Source organism: Emydura macquarii, unplaced genomic scaffold, assembly GCF_026122565.2.
Source record: "Emydura macquarii macquarii isolate MOO-44397 ecotype Brisbane River unplaced genomic scaffold, CSIRO-AGI_Emac_v2 contig_450, whole genome shotgun sequence".
Lineage (NCBI taxonomy): Eukaryota > Metazoa > Chordata > Testudines > Chelidae > Emydura > Emydura macquarii.
This window is the reverse complement of record NW_027130587.1, coordinates 16,002,253-16,028,938: the sequence shown is the minus strand read 5'-3', so window position 1 is coordinate 16,028,938 and position 26,686 is coordinate 16,002,253. Positions and strand designations below refer to the sequence as shown.

Below are 26,686 nucleotides of genomic sequence, written 5' to 3'. Positions count from 1 at the left end.
CTACCGTTTTACATAGTTCTTTGTTCTGTTGCATTAGAGAAACAGGGAACCAATGGTAGCATTTTTTTTTTAAACCTCACTGCAGGGATCTCGCTACAGTCTGAACCTGCTCCGAGATATACAGAAATATGTAATTAGTGAAATTATATAATGGACCTATACAAAATACATAGCTCAAAGACTTAAGATCATATCCTCTTAAATTAATAGGGCTCTGTTGACTAGCTAATTTTTGACTTTCCAAAGAGAGTCTTTTCTTTACAGCATGACAAGAATAAAGATTTAACATATAATTTGTAAATGGGAAGCTCACTAATCATGAGTTTAATCCCACAGCCTTTATTCACACAAATATTCTCACCAACTTCAACAGGACTTCCTGAATGCTTAAGGCTTACACATGTGAGTAAAGGTTGCAGGATAAAACCCAAAGTGATATTTTATTCAATCATATCCAAATTAGCGAAGCAAAACTATAGGATGGAAGTGAACATAAAAGCAAGGAAAATAACATGAACAGTGGAGCAGTAAACAATTTAGCCTCTGGCACAATACTAATGCAAGAGCAATTTCAAAGCACCAACTGAACCAACGGAGGTGACAAAAATGTGGATTATAATAAAGCTAAAACAACATGTGCTGCCATTCCTGCCTTTCATCAACTTCAACACAAAATACAAACACCACAAAATGTCATCAGTATCATCATGAAGGGTACAAACATTAAGCAACAAATCATATCTTCCAACAAGAAAGGAGGACTACAGCAAAAATCCTGAACCATGGGACTGGTCCAAATCCCATTGAAACCAATGAAGAGATTCTCACCGACTCAGTGGATTAGGCCCCTAGTCATTATACTGAAATTACAGCATCTCAGGCAAAATTTTACTGATGGAAGGAGGTGTAAAGATCCTCTCAGGCTACGTCTACAATGCAATAAAAGACTTGGGACATGGTCGAAGCGGGCCTGGGTCAGCTGACTTGGAGTTGTGGGGCTATGAAATTGCAGTGGAGATGTTCAGGCTCAGGCTGGAGGCAGGGCTCTGAGACCCCATGGGGGGGACGGGGACGGGGGGGACGGGGACGGGGGGGGACAGTCCCAGAGCCCTGCCCCCAGCCCTAGCCCAAACATCTACACTGCTATTTTTAGCTCTGCAAACCAAGCTCTGCGGGCCTGAGTCAGCTGACCTAAGCTCTGAGACTGGATGCCGGGAGTTCTGTCACAGTGCAGACGTGCCCTCAGAGCCACAAATAAAAGACTCACCAAAAAGTATTTCACTTAACCCACTAAACAAATGTTTTAAAAAGAGATATGTGCGTCTCACCTCATCTTTATGACTATTATTTGTATTACAACAGCACCTACTGAGATCAGGGTCCCATTGTGTCCTGGTGTATACCAGAGGTGCAAACACATAGTAAACGACAGTCTCCGTCCCAAGGAGCTTACAATCTAAGTAGACAACACAGTCAAAGGGTGGGAGGGGAACCAGAAGCACACAGAGGTGTCTAAGGTCACACAATGTGCTAGTGGCTGATCTAGGAACAGAAGTCAGCTCTGCTGACGCCAAATCCCTATTTTCTGGACCACATTGCCTTTCAGTCAGACATGCGTGCTCTTTATATATATATTATATATATATTATAGATTATATATATGTATATATATGTATTTTATAGGGTATTATATATATATATAAACAAAATAGGTGAAGGTATTAGTTAAATAAATATGTAATTTCTGTGATACAGAAATAAACTTCACACGTTAACACAACTGATTATAAGATCTTCCCACTGAGGATTTATTGACAAACAAATAAGGTTCGTTCAGTTATTTTAGACATAGGGTTATAACACAGTAATGGTGTAGTTTAGAATGCACTGTGAAGCTAGGAATTTAACTAGAAAAGCCCCCAAACTTTTTTATTGCAGCAAGGATTCTCTCAACTTTCCAAAACCATAACCTGCTAGTGGTCTTAAAATATTTTTAAATCTTCTTTTTAATTCAGCTGAGATCAGCATATGTCAGCAAAAGTTGGGCATTTCTGGACACAAATTTCTTTAAATAAACCAGCCTGAAACCAGAACATACTCAGAGAAAGTCCATCATGTTAGAAGTCTCATCCTGTTCCTTTTGGTAACTATGGTTTAAAAAGGACCCCTTTAACTAATGAGTTCACCATGTGAAAAGCCACTACACTACACTACACTACACTACACTACACACACACACACACACACACACACACACACCCTACCTAATGATGAATCATTTCAATGAATTTCCTCAGAGAAGCAAAAAAGTAGGAGAGGGTTTCAGTGTCTGCGGTTTACAATATGAGATTGCGAGCTCAGAGGCAGAAAAAACTCGGATTTGGAGATAATTCGTTCTCCAAAAAGCTCCTCCATTTGTCTCCAGGATGAAATTCCATGAAGAAGTGATGTTCTTCTCTTCTCCTCAACCTATGGATTTGGTGCTTGGGAATAATTAAAACACTGCAAAAATCACTGGCTCTGCTGCATTACAAACTGAAATAATGGATCTGAAGTAGAAGTAGTTTCTATAGTACACTGGTATTTAAGTGTTTCAGCTTTTGAACAAATTTGTTGTAAGCAGAGTAGACAGAAGAATACCACAATGGAGAACATTTAATCTTCACAAGTTAAAATGACCTTTACATTTCATTTGTAGCTTTTAGTACACACGAGATTTAACTTTTACTTTACATTCATGGTTTTAAACCCAAGGTTGTCAGGAGAATTTCCAGGCATTTGGGACACTTGTGAGCTCCAAGGCACTTTATCCCATCCAATAATCACCTGTAGCACCTCTCACTTAACACAATTTCACACCACAGAACTGTTCTATGATGCCATGTTCCCATACTAATGGAAATGTGCCAAGAAGGGTGGAGTTTTGTTGTTTGGTTTTTTAAAAAACCATTCTGTAGATGAAGCATCCTAAGATTTTAGAAATGCCCCTTGTGCATAGCAAGCCTCTTTGAATGGTTCGGTACTCCTCAGTCAAGTGCCTCTCCTACTGGCTCTCTCGCCTTCTGCCTACTCACTATCCTCTTTGGATACTTACCTAATTACACATTCCTTCTGTACGTAATTCAAACACCGTCACTTATATCTTTACATGAAGAAGGAAAGAAGATAAAGCAGACTGAACTGCAACACAGGCTGAACTGTGATGTAGGTTATTGAAAAGACGACATTTCACTAGTGATGGTTAAAAAAAATCCCAAAGCAACCCTTCATTGCTTTCTCACAAATAATATTTCAAACTCTTACACAAGGTATATTTTTCATTGCACAAAATTGAGATGCTACACAATTTAAGGGTGTTTGAATATCTTACAGATATTTTTTGTGGCACAAAATTGAGATGCTACACAGTTTAAGGGTGTTTGAATATCTTACGGTCTATTTTCTCTCAAGAATTCACAACAGAACACTAGTTCTGAAGAAGTCATGGAAACTATGACATTGAGGACACAAACCCTCAATGAAAACCTATAATTTTTTAATTACGTTTACATGTCAGTGGATCTTCTGAGCTTGGTCTGTATGGTTTTTCTAATCTGGGTTTCTAGTCCTACTTCCCATGGGTATTGTAAACTGATTTTTTTTTTTAAGTTAGGATTAATTCAACTTGAAGTGTGATTAAGGGCACATTACAGTTACAGTAAACATAATGGGAAGAAGAGCGTTTATGCATATTTCAGACAAAGCAGTGTTCCTAGCATCATTTCTGATAACTAGAAGAACAGGGCAATCAGTCAACAAAAAACTGGCACAATCCAATCAGTGCCTGACTTGAGCTGTACTGATTTTTTTTTAACAAGTTTTGTCTTCTGTTAAAGAGGTAAGGACAGTTGTCATCAACCCGCATATAAAGTGCTTCAGAAACCGTTAATGATGGTCCTGCAAGGTCATCAGTAATATACTGATACGATCAACAGATGTATTTAGAAAAGCGTTAGCGACTGATCAAAATAATCCACACAATTTATCTGCAAATGAGCTCATGGAGAGAATGAAAGATTGAGCTCTCTTTTTATAATGTTATTTTCCCCCAGTGATTTCATAGCTATGGCTTTATTCTTCAGAGCTGACTCTTAGAATGCAGTCTTGTCTAGGTTGCAGTCTCAACAGTGCCCAGCACAAATAAGACGTCTTGTCATCAGTGCTGCAGTCATATAAACAAGCAGCAGCTGGATGGGAAAAGGAGGGCATGTCAGCTCAGAGCGGCAGAAAAGGTTTTGCACGGCAGCTATTTGCAACCCTCCAAGGAGCTACAGAGGCTGCCCATTAAAACCCTGTTAAAACACTTCTGATGTTGTCAGCAGTGGAGAGCTGAAATAGCACAGTGATCACTGAGATGCTATCTGCCTCAAGCAGTTCAGTGGTACTGTCAATACTATGAGCAAAAAGGTACAAGATGAGCAACAACCTAATTTCTCCATCAAAATTTCATAAACTCCCTGAGCTGTTAGAAACTAGAGATGTGGACAAACACACGACAGCTGATAAGCTGATCATTCAGGAAAGATGGCCGTTGATCTGGAATCTTTCCCCAAACCTTTGAAGTTTTAAATTAATTTACACTATGAAACCAATGTAGCGTAAGTCCGCACGTAAAGGACAGCAAAAAGTATTGTAAGAAAGTCAATTAATCAAATGCCCATCTTCCCACCTTCACACTTATTGTGCAAAGTTTTCTTACAATATATATAATCTGAGAAGGAAACCTTACACAATTGTGTGTGTGAAGTATGTGTATATACATACTTCAAAACATTTTTAAAGTACTGCATTTTTATACACAGACATACAATGTAGATATATAAATGTGGTACTTATATATGTATATATAGTATAGTATATATGTATTTCTTCTCACATTTTCTGCACTGAGTTATAAAGGGCCTGTTTCCATAGCCATTAAAACATTTACACATGTAGTCCCATTGGGCTAGAGTTTGCCCCTTTTACTCAAACTGACTGCTATGAGAGCAGCCCTACTGAAATGCAAAAGGTACTCACAAAACAAGCTGTTACTCAGCGTGAAAAGAGGGCAGAATCTAGTCCATTTATTTGCATTCTGTTATTTGAATGAATAAGTGCTTCTTCTGGTAAGTAATAGCTACAGAAACAGAGCCAATGTGAAAGTTTACAATACAGTTGCCAAGGAATACATGTTTAACTATGAATTTAATGCCTTAGCTATAATTTCATGAGAAAAATAACTGAGTCACCCACCTGTCAGCTTTCCAGCTTTAAATGAAGACACCCATTGTGAAAGAACATTGACAAATAATTTTGGTAGGAATGGCTTAGTTATTTACATAGGAACCATTACAAAAATTCAAATTGTGTAAAATTGAATGCAAATGAATCAATACCACCATTGTTTCCTGGACATTCTCTGCAGGACCTGCATTTAGAAGCTAGTGAAACTTCTAAATTCATTGTCCTAGAAGTCATGTCCAATGTCACGTGCTCCCTTCCATTTATGCAGCCTAACACCCATTGCAGAGAGCCAAAAGATGTGGTGTCCTTGTTGGGGACAAGGCAGAGACTGTATGGCATCATTTGGAGTAGAGGGGCAGGTTAGACACCCACTGTTCAATATATAATGACTATTCCAACTCTCTTATAGTCTGAGTTTTTGTGCACATAGATCCAGCATTTGCAAATGGCTCCTGCATACAGTCAAAATGCTTATATCATTTCATGATGAGGTGAAGATTCCTGCTGAGAACACATTACTGTTTCCCACAGCAGCAGTGATTTATTTGGACCAGACTGGGAGTCTACACAGAATAAAAATGGACTACAGAATCAAGCCTACTCACATTATGTGTTTTCCATAGTAGAGTACATTATTCCTTAGTTCATTATACATAATAATTTGGTTTTCCTCTGATTTATCCCCCATATTCTCAGGCCAAAACTTCATTTGTGCAAATTTCGGTTGTACTGAGGAACTTTGCTGGGGAACTATTTTTGGTGATGCAAGTTTGGATGGCATGATACCACGCTGACTTTCACTTGGGTTTTTGTGGCCGGTGTATAAAATATCTACATTTTACTTCGCCCTATGGCCTCCCCCAACTCCACTGGAATATATGACTCAGCACTTGGAGAAAAAGGAGTAGAAAAAGCATCTGTTCAGGACAGTAATTTCTTTATGAAGTGCAGAGCCAGTAACAATGATTTCTTGTGAAATTTAAAAAGACAAGTGCTGGCCTCAGCAGGTTGAGGAGGCCTGGTGGGTATATTTTCACCTTGATGTTCAAAGAGTTATACATGAGACTACACTCTTCAATCTTTCTGCAGGGAATTGGTGTTAGCTGCATTATTTCAGTGCCACTGAACTCAATGGAACGGGACTAACATTACATTGGACAGCAATTAGGACCACTGAAATCAATGAGAGTTAAGTGCTTAACCTGCTCAGACACTTTCGAAAATCCCATTAGGTGTGTATATGTATCTTTAGGAACCTAAATAACTTTGAAAATCTGGCCCTTATTCTTTTCTTCCTATGTGAGGAAAAAGGTTAAAACTATTCAATATGAGGACGCAGAAATTAACACGTGATGGTGGATTTATTTACCCTGGTCCCATGAGCTCAGAAATTAAATATCTGCCTTTATCCACTCAGCTTTCCCTGCCTGTATTAGAAAAAGATAATGACACCATACAACTAACGTATAAACAACAAGATCACAACAATTTTAAGATGAGCATAACTTTTACAGTATCAGATAACCTTAACAACCCAGGCAGTCCATAACCAGGGCAAATAAACTGTGGCAAATAATAACTGTGCTAACATGAAAGCATGTGTGATATTCATGAGGCAATAAAATCTTCCAATTGCCTGCCGTTTCAGAATAGTTTGACACTTCTCCAATACAAGATATTTTGTTCTGTGGATAAGGAAATTGCTAAGAGCGCTTAAAAAAGCTCTAGTTAACTATTCAAAATTATAGAGGCAGATCATTAGCAAACTCTAAAACGGGAACGAACTAGTTACAACAAGTAATCTGCCTGTTGATATTAAGACTGTAAAACCATGATTTTTGGATAAAAAGCAAAGCTCTCTAAAGGAGTGGGAGGGAGAGGGGCGTGGGAACTGTGCCTCTCTATCTGCCCACTCTTTCTACAGCTCTGCATAATACAAGTTGTCAATGATGGCAGTAAATTTTGATCCAGCGGCACCTAATTATTCAGATCCACAACAATAAAAATATGTTTTTCAAACTACAAAGCTATCTTCTATTTTTGCAGAATTTTATTTTCACTCTTGAGAGATTAACAACCTTAGCAGAACTCAAGCAAAAGTTATTCAAAAGCTTTGCCTTTTCTTTGGGAGTGTCTGTTTTTAATTTGTATTCCCTAAAGAAAAACACACAAACTAATTATTTAGAGAAAGTTTGTTCAAAAATTCTAAAAGAACATGCGAGGAGAAATAATTACATTGAGAAGAAATATTTTATGGCTTGCGAATAAACCTCTCACTTCCTTAGCCTGGAAATCTTGTTAGATACTTGGTAGCTAGTTTGCCAAGAAAACATTATATATTGAGAAATGTAATTAATAAAGTTGTCAGTCTTCCACAGAATTATGCAGGGTTTATACCTGCCTCATATTAAAATTACTTTGCAAATGTCATGCAACCCACCAAATGCATGGGCACATTACCATGCAGTAGTCAGGAAGGATTCAAGACCAAATAGTTTTCATAACCAATAGCCAACAACAACATATTTTGCAAGTGAAGTGGTTATATGATCATAAAAATGTGTTGCACAATATTCCATTACTCTGCTCTTCAAGAGAAGGAAGGAGCTATAAAATGTAAAATGTATAAACAAAAGACAGACATATGGAAACTAAAACAAAATGTCATAACACTCTTGCTAACAGAACATTTAATTTTGGGAAGCAAATTGCATTAATTAAAATGCATTCATAATACATTTGACTTGCAGAAAAGTTTATGTTCTTAGATAGATTAGCTAATTTAAGCAACAGTTGTACTTTCCCTTCAGTTTGTGCTTCAAGCTTTCGTTCTATGAGAAGTCAAGTAATTAACTTGCCAGGGGAAGAAATTTTCCTCTTCAATACCTTTACATTTGTGTAAAGCAAAATTATACAAAATGCTGATGTAAGCCCCAAAGGGAAAATTCTTCTGTTGTAAAGCAAACACTTGTCTATACCACCTTAAATTCATTCATGTGCCTTGTTCTGTGCTCAAAATCTGGACACTCCCATGATGCATTGGGGCAGAGTGTCTGCCTGCTGGGATGAAGTTTATTCACAGGAAATATGAAGGGAAAATTCACGCTCTGCTGCTTAATCGGAACTGACATGGCATCTCCAGAGAGAGAGAAACTTAGGATGTCAGGCAGGTTAGCATAGGGCAAGCAGACGGTCAATAAAATATTCAATAAAGTCCTCTGATATCATAGACCTAATATTGTGGAAAAAGACAGAATTTCTCTTTTTGATAAGAAAACAAGTTTAAAACGGTTGTTAAAATGCTTATGCAATGTTAACCTGCTAAAATCTGATGACAATTGTGACTGTTTTTTAAACTTGTTATAAAAAGCAAAAACAAATGAAAAATGACATAATACAAAATGTGCTCATGTTGACACAACAGAGACTGATAATTGAGAACCAGCTCAAAAGTTACTTATCTTCTTTAGAATAACACGACAACTGATTGCATTGTTTTGTTGTCTACTAATCCTCATACGACCATTCCTTACCTGGCACTAACTATCAGTAACAAGCATGTATTTAAACAAAATATCCGCTGAATGCATTAAAATATATGCTGCTGGGTCCAAAAGGCACAAAACCCACCCCAATATGAATCCCACTAATGTATTTTCATCTGGATGACTTCAGTGTAATACTGTAGACATCCTAGCATCAGCAAAGTATATCGATTAATTTTCAGCATAGCAATACCAAGAATGCTACCCTTACACCACATTAAAAATGTCATCTAACATGCTGCACCATTGCTCATATTTTCTGACAGAATTCATATTAGCACAACTATATTTTTTACTATCTGATCCATTGTTTCATGACCCTTGTTTCAAGTCTAGATGTCAATAACTTCTTAAATATTTCCCTACCTCAACGGATTTGAGAGAGTTTGGTAAGAAAACCCTGGAGGGATAAAGAAAGCAATAGCTCATACGCAATGAATCCTTGAAATCATTCTGGTGAAGCTGGATCTCTGAGTTTACATAAAGGGAAAATTAAATCAAGCATTGGAGTGGATTAGGAAGAACTATATCAAGAGATGTGTAAAGTTAATCATGTTTAGTTGGGCAGTGCTTATCTATTCAGGCTTGCCTTGGAGATCCTTCTTACTTACTGCAAGTTTGATCTATATAAGGCTAGTTGGTTTAAATGACATGCTGACACACGTACATATAATGTGTATACACACAAACACACAGGCACATTACAATTATGAGATGGTACAGAAAACCTTCAGATAGATAACATTGAGCCCTTATATAATGTTTTACATGATCAAACTGGTGCGAAAATAGTAATTCAGCCTCATGACACCACTGTGACATAGATAAGTGTTACAGATAGGAAAAAGGAGATAGCGAGAGTAAGTCACTTATGAAGACCAGCCCACAGTCAGTGGCAGAGCCACATTTAGAAGTCTAGGGTTCCTGCTGCCCAGCCCTGTGCTCAGGCCAGACAGACAGCTAGAGCAGACAGAAAGGACATAACCTCTTAGTAAAACAAATTAACACAAAACTCCTATAGCGTAGCATAGTCACAAATGCAACATTTCATTTTCAGGAAAAAAAGTATTCTTATAACAGGTGTATTCCCTTAAAGGGAACAAATCCAGGCTTTGAGAGATGAGCTACAAGAATGTGTGGAATTGTCTTCTGTGGCTGACTCACAGACAGTCCACAGAGCTGCACCACCATCCTATGGACTGGGAGAGCAGCTGCCACTTCCCTGAGCCCCTTTATGCAGTAGTTTGGGGTCACTGAATCTATAAATACAGATCTCCTGACTCCCTCACTGACTCATCTCCAATGGACCTTCTCCAGCACAACTACCCCACCTCATAGGCTTAGCCCCACTGCAAGACTTAAATGGTAAAGATGGCTTAGCATGGCCCTGCATGTATGTCCCGGTGTCACCCTTACCATTGTACTTAGAGAGTCTCCATTGTTCATAATCACAGAAAATGTGTTCATTTAATTATTTAACCCAGATGTTCTCTTAGTAGGTACATGCATGTGGAGTTGTATCAAAATAACAGTGGGCCTGTGACCGAACAATCTATCACTAGGGAAAGCCAAAAGGGAAACCAAACAAAGGAGAACCACATGAGACTCCCATTTCCCAAGACTCTCTCTCTGAGATCCAATCAGGAGGCCAGAGGTGGGAAATGAAAAACGGAGGAGACTTGGTCTGTGCACAAAGAGGACTTGTCTCTTCCATCCTGTTTCTCTTTACACCAAGGCCTGGGGAAACTGGGTTACCTATTTCAACTATCCTTTCTGCAGGTTTGCCCCGGGCCTTCCAAGTGATGAACTGCAAATGTGTCTATGTGTCTATGTTGCGTTTTGTGGCATAAAGCTCAAAGTTGATTTACCTTCAACAACATGAGAAATGTAGGTATTTCTGTAATAATCATACTGATTTACCCAAGGCTTTAACTACATCAAATGAAGATGCTGTGGATAACCCGAGAGATCATATTAACTTCCTTGTATCTTGAAAAATTAGTGGATCAGATTTCTGTTTTCATCCAGCCTTTCTAATGTATTTGACCTTTTAGAGATTCTTTTTAACAAGATTATTTCTCTACAGATATTTGTTTTAGAAAGTTTTATTCTATTTTTAAAAATGTTTAGCTTCAGGCACTGACAATACAGTCTTAAAGCAGATCTGTTGCTTTAATTGAGCTCTGCTGTCCAAACCACACAGTCCCCTGATGAACGAGCAAAAGGGTTAGGATATGAATCTGTCAAGTTTGGAATATTTTTTCTATGGAGTTTTGTAAAATGACTGAAGACAATAGTGCTTCAGTATTTTCTGAGAATAGCTCATTTGTTCTTTATTTCAGTGTTACAAAAAAGATTATTTGCAACTATTCACTTCCTTACAAAATATTCAGATTCTTCAATGAAACAAGTTTCCCACATTATGTAGACACCCACACAGCTACATTTCAAAGTGAATGAAATGCTGTGCTATAAGACACTGAATATGGTAACCTCTCACTGTGCTCCAGCTTCGCTTAGTCACTTTCATTCAGCATCTGTGTTGGGAAAAGTGTTGAGCAGATACTAGATTTGGTTGATTAAGTACAAACATGGAAAATGGAAGCAACCATGTGATGGCTGAAGCAAATTAGCAAGATTTATGTGTCTGAAGACCGTTTCACTTATGATTAACTAAAACTAAATTAGAATCATAAAATTTTTCGCTTCAGAGGAATCCATTATAATGGATACCAGTATAAAATTGGTTATGTGTTGGGGAGTATTTCACCTCTATTCTAGGCCATTGGTTTGAAATCAGACCAATTCAGATTTAACCAGAAGTTAACCATCTGGGGAGCGTTTAACATTTACATAAAATCACTTGGTGGTCTAAATCCCGTTCCTAATCATAAATACCTCCATCATAATTGGTTCCCTTGTTAGTAGTCCCATCTTGGAGACCAACTATTCAGTGGGCAACGAAAACAGACTATGTGTGGGTGAACCAAACCATCCAATAAACATGGATTCCAACCTTCAGGTCTTTCAATCCAGCACCAGAAAAGCCTTTAAAACTAGAGATTTTTTAAAAAGTACAATTGGCATTACATTGCTGCTTTCTGTAGAGTCAGCTACTAGTGTATCACACTATAATATAAAGCCCACAATCCACCAGAGGAACCCTACTTTTTAGGTCCTTGTGAGCATGAAGAATCACAAACCCTGCATTTCATTTTAGAGGGAGATGGCCAAGTTAGAATACGTTCTACCGTACCAGTCACAGCAGCAGGCCACAGATGAAGCCATGCAAAAGGGCAGGAGAGTTGAAAGTTAAATCTGGTTAAAGGCATGGGGATTGGTCCTGATTTTTGCGGTTCAATACAGCTGTCAATAGATGACAGTAAAGGGAGACAACCACCACCACAGAAGAAAATCTGAATACAAAAGAACCTCACAAAGAACCATATACCCCAATTTACTAAACTTCTTTTATGAACCCCTCAGAATCGAAGTCAAATCCATCCCCACAGGCCAACTGGATGTATCCCACTGATCCTCGCAATTTCAGGACTTTACTGTATTCAATATAGAAAACAAACTTAAAAAAAAAAAAAAAAAAAAAAAAAGCTAAGCCACTAGCTTACTATCTTATTATCTACAGCAGTAATGAATGTCCCAGAATACAGCGTGGATGGGCTCATATTCCTCATATAATCCAAGTACATGATATATATATCTGAAAAACATTTAAACCACAATTTTGCTAAATTACTCTAAAATGTACCATTGTCTGATACTACCTTCCACTTAAGACCTGGGACGTGGTAGTCAGTTCTTCATAAGATCTTTTGTTTGTAATTTTTCTCCTATTTTCACTTGTTTTCCTCCTCACACGTCTCTACAAGCTTAATCCAGGTGAGGTGTGTAAGTCTTAGGTCAGCAAATCAGTTTTCTCCTCCTCTCATTCCATGTCTCTGAAATGTAATTCCCCATCTAGGGAAATAGTCAGCTGTCTTATCAATACAATCTAACGGCTACTGCCAGTGCTAAGATTTGAACCATGTTTGTAATGCAACATGGCTACTCAACTTCTTTAATAGATGGTTAAAAGAGAAGTTGCTACAATGAAGAAATTCAGAAAACAAAAAGCTGTTCTGCTTTGAAAGCTGGCTGGAATGGAGAGCTATCTTCAAAAATAGACAGGAAACAGAAAAGACTAATGTTGGGCAGATGACAGATCCCTGAATTCAGTTAACTGGCCTTCAAGATATTAGCTGTTCTATTAAACATAGAGGCATTATGCTGGTCGTCCACTTTAAACCCAAGAGTGATTAAAATGCTGGCAAGAAAATAAAAACTGGCTATTGAAGGGCCTGCCCCGAGGTCCTAATTTCAAATCAAATTTTACAGCGCCGCACAGGAACAATGGCAGCCCAGTACTCTAAGTCTTCTTTTTGTCACTTTGTACAAAGAAACCCCCTCAAACTCTCTCAAAGAACAATGTCCCCTCTTGATTCGCAACCACGCCAAGAATGGGTTCAAACCATACAAAAACACATTTTAAAAATACATTTTACACTGCCCTTGACATTTGAGATAAATCGAAGCTAATGCATTGAAATTCCAAGTATTTTTTTGTATATCCATTCACAATGTGAATTTTTATTTCTCCCCGTCTACTTGATCTTTGACATTTTGGCCTCTGTAAAAGGAGGACACAGCAGAGCAGTCAAAGAAATTAATTATGCAGATAATTGCATTTTATTAAAATGATTACTGTAACAGAGAACACAATAAATGACAGCTGGGCGAACCTGGCCCAGAGAAGAAAGCAAGAGGACACAAGAAGTTCCTTTTTAATTGAAAATCATCAAAGCTATTAACATTTAATTATCTGTTATTGATATATGACACCGGATTCATTAGCATTTTTTCCTATATCTTCAGGTTTGTTTTCTGTTAAAAACGCTTTTCAATATTTCTGCTGAGCTGCTTCAGACTCCCTTTTTACATAGAGAGAGTTCATTTGAATTTGGCAGCTTGGTTACAGACAGTTGTTTCCTAGCAAACAGAACACAAGACCATATGTTTCGACGTTTAAGCAATTTAGAATCAGAGGTATAATTCTGAGTGTCCTTAGAAGAAATTGGACGTTACATACCCAAAGGATCTGAGCTCTACAAAAGATACAGCCTTTTTTAGCACTTTTCCCATAGCAACAAAACCACTTTACACTACTTATATCATATACTTGAACCACAAGCATGCTGAAAGCATTGGTGAGCTGACTATAGTTTGTATTCAGCCCCTTCAGGGGCTTCTGTGTTTCCAACAGGAAGAGATGGATAAGTATACCCTTTTTTTCCCCCTTGTCTGGCATTGAATTCATCCACAGTTGTCTCCAAGAGGCATCTACAGCCCAGATTCATACCTGCTTTTTTGATTTGTGGGCATCTAACCTACTTTGTAAAAGGGAATATCATCTATGGCTTCTTTTAGGAACAAAAAACAAGATTAAACATATTACAACTCCTTCATCAATTTTGTTGTGCCACAAAGATAAGTTTTTAGCTGCATGAGGGACATGAACCTAGCAAAGACAAAAAAAAGGAAGTTTTCCATCACTAGAGTGAAAACATTCGTTTAATCCCAAAACAGGTAGTTTGTGTTCCTTTCTTCATGATCTGGGATGATTAACACCACCAAAAAATGGAACTATGGATTTAAACCAAGACAGAGTCAAGGCAATCCCCCCCAAGGATATTGGCACAGTGCATGCCCTTGTGCCAGTATGACAGTATTATTTTTCCTGGCATGAAGTCACACAATCTCCAAATTACTTAAGAACATTTTAAAACTAGTCTTAGAAATTTTTTTTAAATACTTTACTGAATCAGATAGAAAGTGTTATCTTCACCGCTTTAATCACAGTAGCTGAAAGAAAACACCACAAAAAGATAAGAAAAATGACTAGCTGAAGTTAGAATTTAGTGATATCTTTCTTTTTGCAAAACAGATATGAAACAAGAAATCCCACATTTTAGGCAATTCCTTCAAAGATTAAATGTTACTCAGGTGTATTCCCCACATTTCTGGTCAGGTTTTGTACAACAGGGAGTTAGGCATATGATACACTTACAATTATCTGTGGTTTGAAACAGTAAGGGTCAAATTTGGTTTTCTGATTAATCACGTGGGTTCTCTTAGACTTAAGTGGGACCTATGCACAGCAAAGTGCCTACATATGTAAGAGAAGCAATTGCAAAAGTGGCAAAGGGATTTAGGAGCACAAACTTATATTGCCATTTAATGAGACTTGTACATCTCACTCCTTTAGGCATTTTTGAAAAATCTCCCTCATAAAGATTAAATAGCTTAAAGGAGCAAAGAAACCCTAAGATGCAAAAAAAATTAAACATTTAAATTGAAACAAAGCATGTCACCCATTATGTGTGACAGTCCCAGGAGGCATGGCTAAGAATAACCATTGCAGAGCCAAAACCCTTGGATAGGGATGATGCTTACACACATTACCAAATGAGTATCTACAACTGAAGGAGGAGACCAGGATGTACCTATGTGCGCTGCCAGCTTTTTCAAACTCTATGCACTCAGAGATCACTTCCACAACACTTTCAAACAGTCCACGTTATTATAAATCCACTCAAAAATCCCTGATTTAAGTGCAAAATTTATCTCAACCTTAATTACATAGGCAAAATTTGCACATCCATAAAAATGTATTACCAAGGTTCATATGGTTGCTAAATTACAGTTCACTGTTTCTTATTTTATGGTGATTAACCCTTCTTCTCTTGCCCAATTTATAACATACTGACAGCAGGTCTGGAAAGTATGCTGAGATTCGACAGTCATCATAAAGCCCAATATGTCAAATACCCAATAAAATGCTGGATGAAGACATTACCATATGAATAATGGACCTGATCCTGCTCAATAAAGTCCAGGGCAATATTTTCATTTACTTAATTGAAAACCAGAACAAGTCCTGTCCTAAATGTCTTGTAGCAATTCCTGAATGTCCCAAAGGATTAATGCTTGCCATGTTCCCTACCTCAGGTCACAGGACAGCAAACTTTCTCAGTGTATGTGCTGGAAGTATAATAAATGAAAATACCTCATTCTATCTGGTTTATGCCAGTCATTTACAAAATACTGTCCGCCTTGATAAACATGTGAGGGAAAGCTGCAATCCTAACGGGTTTGTTGAAATGAAAGAAATAGCTTTTCCACCCTAGATTCTGCAGAACATTTGACTGGGCAATTTAGTGCCCCACTGCATGCACGTTGGCATGGTTTTCTACTAGCATTTGTTAAAAAAAGGTTTCTTGCCTAGGGAATGTACATCAGTCTTGGAGCAGGAATGAAAAAATGAGGCTCTGTTTTTTTTACATATATCTTCTGACTAGGGAAAAAGGGAGGATCAATGAATAATGCCTGTTGCTTTTCCATTCTTGCTGCTGTTATTGCTAAAAGGAATGGATTTTATAAGATAAGAACCTAAATTCAGAAGTCTCCATGGGTTCAAAGACAGGTGCTAAGAAAGCTCTCAAAACAACATCTGATTGCCAAAGTGTGTTTGGGGACTTCAGCAAACTCTTAGTATTTTATTCCCTTTCGGACATTTTTGTACTACACAGTAGTTATTTACTCCTCAGCCCTTAGTACTGTTTATGGAAAACTGAAAGAACTGATAGGTGATCTCAGATGCTTCTATCTAGAGCAGGAATGTTCTATGTTGCTTATACAAAATTGCCACATTTCCTCTGCTTTCTAAATCTTAAATTCTGTTAGGCCGCCATGTTTGTCAGTCACACTTTTACCACCTCCTGGACTAATCCTAAACCCAGTGAAATCTATCCCTTTCAGGCACTTCGAACACACCAATCACAGCAATACCTAGCTGTCAGATACAAAATTACATGAGCTCTCTGGAAAGCACTGTGGTCTAGTAGTTTAGGCAGTGCTTTGATGGCTATGAGTTCTTGGTTCTGACAACGAATTACTTTGTGACTCAGGGGTGCGGAAGGTAAAGATTTGAATTTGTTTATAAAGGACCTTACTTCTCCTCCTCTCCTTGCACAGATATGGAGGAGCATCTGCAAAGACAATCCCATAGAATGACCTCCCCTTCATAAAAGGCCAGTGTTGCAAAAATATTTTCTCCTAAATCATCCAGGTAACTTTTTTAAAGTACTCCAGGCTGGACCTGGCACTGGAGCTGTCAGGGGAGTTACTTCAGATCTAATGTTATTGTTTCTAGGGCAAACTGCACAGCACCAGGTAGCAAGAAGAAATGTCCCATGAAAGTGTACAGATGGTCTCTTCTTCCAGGACAACTGCCTGATAGAAAACTGGAAGATAGGGGCATTTCAGCTTTTCACCATAAGTCCAGGAGACCTTATCCTGCCATGGTTTGAACTTCTGCAGAGTTATACTGTATTGGAATAAAAGAAATCGGGCCTATAATGTTTCAATTTTTTATATGCAAAAGAATTAAGGAGCTGCTCAAATAGGAGCTCCTTCTAGTTTTCATTAATTCTTGGAACTAAGAAACAAATATGAAATATTACAGAATATATTAAAAGTATGCTTTTACCTCATTTGCTTAATTTTAAAACTAGTTGTTTATCAATTTATAAATGTTTTTAATATTGCAAAGATTCTGCCATCACTAGATATTGTGGCGAGGGAGGCCTATTCGCCCCATGGGTCTTGCACAACGGTGCTGTGGCTGGGTGGGAGCAGGGGAGGGGCTTAGTTCATGAGCTACTACCTTCCCTGGGTCGCTTGTCCATGGCCCCCCTGCTTGTGGTCCATTCCCTGAAATCAGGGAGGAGGGTTTTTCCCCTTCCTTACTTGAGTCCTTCCATCCAGCTGTTTGAGCAGCGGGGTCCTCCTTCAGGCCTTTGGGCCTGCGTCCCTCGGCCCTGCCTGGACGGGCTTCTCCTTAACTCCCGCACCTTGGTGCTGTGGTAGCAACAGTACTAGTTCCAAGCTTTGTAGCAGCTCTGTTCTGCTCCTTCACCCAACTCCCTTTCAGCTTCCTGAAAGAGAGGCTTTTACCTGCTGTGGCAAGCTCCTTAATTGGCTTCAGGTGACCTAATTGACCTGGAGTAACCCTGGCTGTGTTACCCAGGGAACAGGGATTTGTTAAGCCTGGGGCTGATATATATGCCTTCCAGCATCCTCGCCTTTGCGTCCCGCCCTGACACCAAGTGGGGGGACCTGTTGCCACCTGCGGGGGACAAGGACCCCTAGTGGGCCAGTCTGTACTCCACCTTGACCCCGCGGCCCGCCGGGGACATCAGTTGGCGGCTCCTTCATGGAGCCGTAAGCACGGGTGTGTACTTAGCATGGTTCACCCTCACCCCAACACCTGCCCTTTCTGCGGCACGAGGGAGACCCTGGCGCATGCATACCTGGAGTGCGCCAGGCTGCAGCCCCTCTTCCGGCTCCTCCAGAACCTCCTGCTGAGGTTCTGGCTGCACTTCTCCCTGCACTTGTTTATTTACGCACACCCCGTCCATGGCCCCACAAAGTCGCGGGACCTCCTCGTCAACCTCCTCTTGGCCCTGGCCAAAGTCACCATCTATAATACCACGGAGGGGAGGTTGGCTGGGGAGGCGCCCTGCGACTGTGGGGCCTATTTCCGTTCCCTTCTCCGATCACGTCTCCGAGCAGAGTTCTTCTGGGCGGCGTCCACCGGCTCCATGGATACCTTCCGGGAGCGGTGGGCGCTGTCCAGGGCTCTCTGCTCGGTGTCCCCTTCCGGCTCCCTTCGTTTATACCTTTGACCCTCACGCCCCTTCCTGTTTTAACATTTGTTGTCCCAAGTAATTCGTTACACTCTAGGTCTAGTGGCTCCTCCCCTTAGGCTGGGGGAGGGGCCTTGAGTGGTGGGCGGGCGTTAGCCCGCCCACCTCCTGGTTTGTAAATAGGAGCATCCTCGCCCTTGCGTCCCGCCCTGACACCAAGTGGGGGGACCTGTTGCCACCTGCAGGGGACAAGGACCCCTAGTGGGCCAGTCTGTACTCCACCTTGACCCCGTGGCCCGCCGGGGACATCAGTTGGCGGCTCCTTCATGGAGCCGTAAGCACGGGTGTGTACTTAGCACGGTTCACCCTCACCCCAACACCTGCCCCTACTGCGGCATGAGGGAGACCCAGGCGCACATCTACCTTGAGTGTGCCAGGTTGCAGCTCCTGTTCCGGCTCCTCCAGAACCTCCTGCTGAGGTTCTGGCTGAACTTCTCCCCGCACCTGTTCATTTACGCACACCCCATCCATGGCCCCACAAAGTCGCGGGACCTCCTCGTCAACCTCCTCCTAGCCCTGGCCAAAATGGCCATCTACAAGACCAGGGAGAGGAGGTTGGCGGGGGGGGGGGGGGCGCTCTGCGACTGTGGGGCCTGCTTCCGTTCCCTTGTGCACTCACACATCCGGGCCGAGTTCCTCTGGGGGGCGTCCGCTGGCTCCCTTGACACCTTCCGGGAGCAGTGGGTGCTGTCCAGGATTCTCTGCTCGGTGTCCCTTCCGGTTCCCTCTGTTTGACCCTTTGACCTCCACGCCCCTTCCTATTTTTTCATTTGTTGTCCCACAAAATCAGTTGAGTCCTGGGTCTGGTGGCTCCTCCCCTTAGGATGGGGGAGGGGCGTTGGCACTCAAATAGTAGCACCCTCCTATAGCCGTCAGGTCTGACCCTGTTACAATATGTTGACAGAGAAATTCATATCAATACATGAGACCTTATTAAATGTGAGATATTAAATATTAAATGTGAGAAATATTAAATGTGAGAAAGGATCATTTTTATCATTTAGAATAAGTTAGGTAAGTGTAGGACGGTGTCTAGTTACCATAGGTTACCATAGGTATCCACAATATGTCTTGCAATGCTAACTATTAATGTACTTGATAGTAGTTTAAGTACATGCTATAAAAAGAGCTATTTAAGCAAAGGTTTATAATTATATTTTTAAGATTAGTCTCTAGGTTCATCAGAAATGTGATTCTGAATATGCCTTGTATGCATCATGTTAATTACAAATCAGTATGTAATATGGAGTGATGAGATTAGCTAGCTGGGGAAGACCTGATCTGGATCTGAACTCTCTGGATCAGTTCCACCTTTAGCGATACAGATATATGAAACACTGAAGGCTTTTAAAGGCATTAGAACTGACCAACTCCTATTCTTCTTACTCAGACAAGTAGTCCTACTCAAGTCACTTTGTGGTCTCTGCACCTATTATTAAGCATAGAACAATCACTACAAACTTAATTTTATTATTTTTGTATTACCTCAGAACCCAGCAGAATTAAATGTTATTTAAGGAAATAAAAAATTAGATATAAACTTTTGACATCATATTTAAAACGTGTAGACCTCAGGTTACACACTGTTTACCTTACCTAGAAGACATAACTCTGGTCAAACTCCCATTAAATTCAATGGGATTAACTCTCATGATTGAAGTTTCTCATATGCTTCAGTGTTTGCAGGTTGAGGTCCTTAGTCAATAATACATCATAGTGTTTAACCCAGCTCAAATTTCAACAGGTTTCAAATCAATTTGGTTGCATAATCAAAATCCAGGGTGTCCTGAAGGAAGCGGGAAATGCTGAAGTTTGGTCCTGACTCGAACTAAGCTTTAACTCAGTCAATGCAAATATTTTACTAATGACGCACAGTATTATTTCCTCATCCTTTTCACATTGATTTTTCCTCCACTGCACACTTGAAACTCACAATGAAGTCAGTGGAACGTTAAGGTTCCCCAACCAATGTAATACTGGACACGGACTGAATTTTAGCATTTAAATATTATTTTACTCTTTGGATATGTTTATCAGAAGACTATCAAACAAAGCTTTTATAAGAAAGAATGTGCTCTGGGGAAAAGAGAGATTTAGTTATTTTTAATACCGATGACTTTGTCCAAAAGAAGATTCTTTCCTGTGTTTCAACATTTTACAGTATGATCTATTATAGAAACTGATGTGGGAAAAAAAGTTTAGAAAAACCCAAGACTGGAAAAAAGAACTACCAAATGAAAAGGTCCTGTAAAATTTGGTAGCTCTGGATCTTTCTGTACTAATTCACATGACCTTCATTTTATTTTTAGAAAGGCGGTAATTCCCAGTTGGATACGGTGCAATACCTTGTGCCCAAATACTGTTTTGCACAAATAAACTAAAGAAAGTGTTGACTTAAAAATAAAACATTGAAAGAGGAGACATTTTCTTTCCTCTGTGAAAATTTCCGGAAAAGCTGTAAACAAAGGCAGGTTTGGCTCAGTGGTTGAGTGACTCTGTTGAGCTGTTGAGGATGGAGAACATATCAAACCTCACAGAGTGAGGAAATGTTTGTAAAACAGTTAGTAAATCACAGACAGCAAGGTCACCATGTTTAACAGCAGGAATGACACTTTGCCAAAACCCCAGCTGTGAAAGGGCGTATACATACACGGTTCTGAGTCTCATTTATTCTTCTTCACATCCTATTTTTAATTTTTTTTTAAAATCTATTCTTTAAAATCTATTAGGAAAAAATCAAAAAGATTTCAAATTGATGAGACTTGTGAGCACTGCAATGATCATCACTGAAGTAAAATTCTGTAATGAACTCCTTGCTCAGTTTTGCCAAAAAGAACACAAGATGGTAAAGCGTTGAAAATTATCTGTAGCCTGAACGATTTCTCTAAAGATTGATACTGACTGACCTCTTGGTCTAGGTGGCAAGGTTTAAAGTTCCAGCTGGGAATTCAAATTCACATCGAGAAAGAAAACAGTCTGTAGATACTGAAAACCAGCACACAAAGAGGGTAAAAGGATACAGTTGTAAATAATATACAGTACACACATTCACATACTATAATTAATGTTTGTATACTTTACAGTACTATGTTTATACTTCACTTAATGTTTGTACTAACAAAAGCTATTAATTTTATTAAAAGATGATGTGTTAGCTATTTGATTTACCATGGAAATCACATGCTGTTCCACAAATCAGACACTCTTGTGGGGTCACACAGAAATTTGCGTGTGGCCTTCAGTGAAGCATTAAGACCCTCATATAGTAAAGTAGGCACTGAAGCACATACTTAACTTCAAGCGTGTGAGTAGTTTCATTAAATTTAACAAAACTACTCACACGCTTAAAGTTAAGTATGTGCTGAAATGCTTTACTGGAATGAGATCTATATGCTGAAATAGCACAAGGTAAAGAAAAAGTTCTTTCAGATTAATTCCTACTGATTTAAAAAAAACCACCATACTAAAACATTGGTTATTTTATTCATGATTTATTATATTTTTAAGTGTCCCCTTTCCCTGGAGCCCTCCTGTGACACAGCAGTGACTTTCATTAGTATTTTATTTGCAGCTGTATCACTTTTACCTTTACACTGTTATTGGGAGAAGCGGGAAGCCTTGGAATTTAATGCTTCCCATTTATAGTCGTGGGTCCTATTGGTGTCAATGGGACAATTCACACGCATAAATGTAAGCATGTGTGTAAGCATTAGCAAAACTGAAGCCTTGCTTCTGCTTTTAAATGAAAAATGAAAGTGAGCAGCCAACTGGGCCATAAATAAGGTCTCACTGAATGTGAAGGCCTGATTCTGCTCTCATGTGGGTGCAAATCAGGAGTAACTCTCCTGACAGTACACCCCAGCTAGAGCACGGAATCAGGCCCTCCTATGACTAATAATAATAATAAACCCCCAACATCCCAGTCCGAGAGCCGGCCTTTCAATTTGATTTTCATTGTTGTGACCATGACTGAATAACTCTTCAGCAAAGCCGCTACCAAATGGCTGCATCAATGGTTGCTTTGTAGAGGATGAATTTGTGGAAGACGGGGGGCGGCAGTGAGGGAATCTTTCCTGGATCAGTGCTGACAGCAGGACCCAAGCATAATTTTTTTGGGCCCAGTACAACTTGTAACCCGGGCCACCTCCCACTCACAAACCACAATACCTCATCTCATACAGACAGTCTTGTGAGACATGAAAAAAGTTTGAATTCTGAAATTACTGTTACATAATCTACATTTCTGAAAAATGCTCCCCACACCTTTGCTATTTTTGTTTAACATAACACCCAGCCTGAGAATCCTACAAGTTTGCTGACTATTTTGTAATTTTTGGTCATTATGACAGGAAATAATACCTTTAATGTCTTGATTTTTTTATTCTACTGGATCAATGTGACTGCACACATTTTATAATTAGGCCAATTAACTTTAAAGCTTTATTTTTCTGGCCTTTTTCATTGCAAAATCATGAATTAGCCGCCCAAAGCTATAATCTCAAGAGTTCCAAGACAGTTACCATTGTATGGGACACCTCTCAGAGCTTGTCTTCACTTACCTCCAAGATTCAGCAGCAGTCGACTGGAGTTACGCAAGCTACGCAAAAAACTTGCATAACTCCTGTCAACTTCTCTGCTTCTGTTCTGCGCGCCGTCTTCACTGCAGTGCGCCGACGGGAACCACATTCCCATTGACGCAGCGCTACGCCACTTGAGAAGGTGGTCTTAATACGTCGATTTCTGGATCGACTGAGCGGGTCTTCGCTGACCGCTCAGTCGATCCAGAGAAGTCGATCTGACGGTGGCGAATTTGCTTCTGTTAATATTTGTTTTTGAATCTCACTGTCCACTCCATGTCCACCTGACTGTGACTGCTGTAATTGCTTCCACTGACAGTAGCAAGTTTTATGTTCTATTATTCTCTTTTCATGTTCAGGAAGTTTAGTATATAGTTTATGCCATTTTTTCACAATTGGTGAATACCCTTCTTTTTTGCCAGCATACTTTAAGCCTCCCTTCAGGAAACAGCCGACATGGAAAACAATACAGTGCTTGGTTAGTAGCACTCCAAACAAGCCAGTCTCTTGGTATCTTTTCTCTCTTGTTGGAAGTCTTACATTTGAGAAGAAATTCAGGAAACTTATGCCCATCAACATCTTTTGGAATTGACATTGCTAGCTTCCGCATTTCTTCAAAAGTCAGGACACCGGATAGAACAATTTTTTGATGGATAGAATCTGTTATGTTTTCAGGCCACAAGCCTGGATCTTTGAAAAGACAAGAATCAGATAGTGTAGCACCACTCTCTCCTGCTTCTTGTAAACCTTCTAATGTGGTGGTGCTAATGGTAATACTACCTGACTATCTTCACGCATCAGATTGGAGTCACATAATGCATATTCTGGCAACTTTTCTCTGGCACAAGGAACTCTGGGACTGGTAGTTCTTGATATGATAGACCATGTCACAGAGAGGAGCACAAATCTCTCTGTCTCTCAGTCTCAAATGACAGGTCCTAGTTTAACTGCACAAGCACACACACTCTATTCTAGAGAAGGGCCTGGGTTACGCCAGCAGGCCCAGCAACTCACTGTTCAGAATGCTGCTTGAGGCTGCTCTAACACTACTATTGAGTGGCTCCAGCAAATCTCACAATATCTAGACAATAGATACAAAGATACAGGGAAATAAGTTTCTATAAATATCCGCAGGCATGATCTACAATTTAGCCTCACTTTTTCGTCATGGTAAAGAGGGCTGCAGCCTGGGCCAGGCCCCCCAGGACCTCCAGGCCCCAGTAAAGTGTACCCTTTCCCCTCCGCCCCATGTGGGGGCCCTGCTGCCCAGACCCGCCTCTCTTTTGCTGGACATTCGCCCTGATAGCTAAATTGCACTACATGACATGTCACCATAGTTCCAAACTGACCATGCTGCTTGGAATCAGCAGAAGAGAGGCAGGTTGGCCAGGACCACTTGTGTCCTAAAACGGAGCAGGAAAAGATAGCCAGAGTAAGGAGGTGGGCTGACAACCATGAAGGAACCACAGGACAAGTCTACTAGAGGAGATGGAAGAATCAGTAACTGAGAGGAGTTCTTGGCACACACTGTAGGAGGGCTGAGACTCTGAAAACAAATGTACTTGCAGTCTAAATCACTGTGGATGAGTATACCACATTTGTGACTAATCTCATCCAAACTACATTCCACCTTTCTTATACAAAATTACAGGCAGTTGGTGAAGGCATAAAAAGCTGTATCTGCAGTGGGATAAGAGGTCTAGAGCAAGATAGGAGATTCTAGAGAAAGAAACAATATTACTCAAATTCCCACACATATTGAATATAAATAAGATAAACGGCATGATATAAACCAATTCAATTTAAAAAGTAGACCTGACACTGTGTGTAACTTATTCTGGTGTAAAAACAAAATCAGGAATAGAGAGAGGGGCGAATATGGCAGAGAGGTTTTTTTTCTTTTAAAATAAAATATTCTCTCTTCATACTCTGGGAGTTTTCTTTTGCTTCAGTTCAGTTTCTTTTTCTTCAATGCAGATGTTTAAATTAAAAAAGCTCCTGAATGCAAACTCTGGATACTTTGGACCTGGGTACAATGTGGTCGGAATACAAACCTAACTCTTTTTTTCCTCTTTATCATTCCCAAACCGAATCCCCACATCCACCCTTATTTCCCCAAAGACTTTGGGGTCTTAATAAGCCATATAGAGATCTGTATTTTGCAGCTTAGACCACATTGCCTTCAAATACAAATTTCTGCCTTGATTCAGAGATTTCAAGGCTAAAAGGGATCACTGTGATTATCTAGTCTGACCTTCCATATGATACAGGCCAGAGAACCTCCCCCAAATAATTTCTATAGCATATTTTTTAGAAAAACAATCAAACTTGATTTAAAAATAGTCAGTAATGGAGACTCCACTACAACCCTTGGCAAGTTGTTCCAATCCTTAATTACTCTCACCACTAAAAATTTGCACCTTATTTCCAATTTGAATTTGTCTAGCTTCAATTTCCACCTATTGGATCACGTTATACCTTTCTCTCATCAATCTGGCACTGAGAATTATATGAGTCACCTGTGGACCAGCATAGAGAACCACTGACTTGAATGACTGTTTTCAGTGCTGTATCTGATATTCAAGGACTTGAAATTCTAAAGGATTCCACTTTATAGCAGGTAGTGGAGGCATATCCTTAAAGCTTCTGCTCTATCAAAAGAGAAACTATGTTTCTGTTGCTACTATTTTCATGGGGTTTGTTGTTTCAGGACCAAACAAGCCACAGAAGGAAAATCATACACAGTGTTAACTCTAGGAGGAAAAACAGTCAAGAACTTGGAGAGAATGATCTGGGAGATAAAGTCCAGTGCAGAAAGATCTCCTGACAGATTATGAGTTTAATACAGGTAAGTGACAAAATGCTGGGCTGTTTTTGCTAAACTTTAAACCAACTTTACTTGCTATCAGATCATTAGAGATAGTAAATTGCATTTGTTGCAAGACTGCATGGTTGAAAGAGTGAGAGAGATGATGTGGAATGGAACAGACATTGTTCTTTCTCCTACCACTCCACCACCAATCAAAAAGGTCAATATTGTAAACAGCATATTAAATAAAAATAAGATAAATAGTATGAAATAACCCATTCAATTTAAAAGTTAGACCTGACACTGTGCTTAACTCATACCGGTGTAAAAACAAAAACAGGAAGAAACAGGGACCAACATGACATACTAATTGTTAAGCCACCTCAATAATTAATAGATAAGATTATAAGTGTGGCCAGGATGAAGAAGACATCTACTGATCAGTGCAACAGGACCTACTAGCTTCCAGATTTAAGGCTAGTAACTTGGAGGAATAGAAAAATTTGTTTCTCAAGGGAAGAATCTGAATAGCACTTAACACGGGGATGTCAATTTTTTACTGTCCCAGACAGATGGTGACTTACAGATAACACCACGCTGGTGCGATTTCAACTATGACATATATCTCTCTTTTTTAAATAATAAGAAAAAACATGGACTTGAGAATTG

General features: G+C 39.6%; 1 protein-coding gene across 7 annotated transcripts in view; it reads right to left on the bottom strand.

Annotated features, from left to right (window-relative positions):
* BCAS3 (BCAS3 microtubule associated cell migration factor) overlaps positions 1–26,686 on the bottom strand; it is a 451,757-nt gene that overhangs the window by 134,166 nt on the left and 290,905 nt on the right. The gene's annotated exons all lie outside the window — the stretch shown is intronic.